Source organism: Brassica oleracea, chromosome C2, assembly GCF_000695525.1.
Source record: "Brassica oleracea var. oleracea cultivar TO1000 chromosome C2, BOL, whole genome shotgun sequence".
Classification (NCBI taxonomy): domain Eukaryota; kingdom Viridiplantae; phylum Streptophyta; class Magnoliopsida; order Brassicales; family Brassicaceae; genus Brassica; species Brassica oleracea.
The window spans coordinates 14695044-14695486 of record NC_027749.1 but is presented as its reverse complement, the minus strand read 5'-3'; positions in this window follow the sequence as shown (position 1 = coordinate 14695486).

Genomic DNA, 443 nt, shown 5'->3' with positions numbered 1-443 from the left:
ATAATCCACATTAGACTTTCATTTCTCATTCAAACGAATTTCGTTTTCTGACATATGATTGCACTATTTCATAGTATCAAATATTCGGTTATTCTGACGAACGTCTTCGTCCCAAAACTTATCAATAAATAGTCCAAAACCATTTTGTCAAAAACAAGTTCCAACAATCCCCCACATGAATAGAAATAACTCTAGACACTAGACGACTCGACATACTTGACTTCGTAGACAAGACTCGACCTAAGGACTTTTGAGAGTACAAACGAAAAATCCACTGCATGATGAGTTGGTAGCAATTTTTCAGCTTTGAACCAGTCATTGTTAATACCTATCGGATTTACTCGGCCAGGAGGTGACCATGATGTCTTGAACCTCTCGGGCTTTGGTGTAAACCTAGACAATAGCTACAACACAGCTTCATTCTCTCACAGAACTAGGTTCTC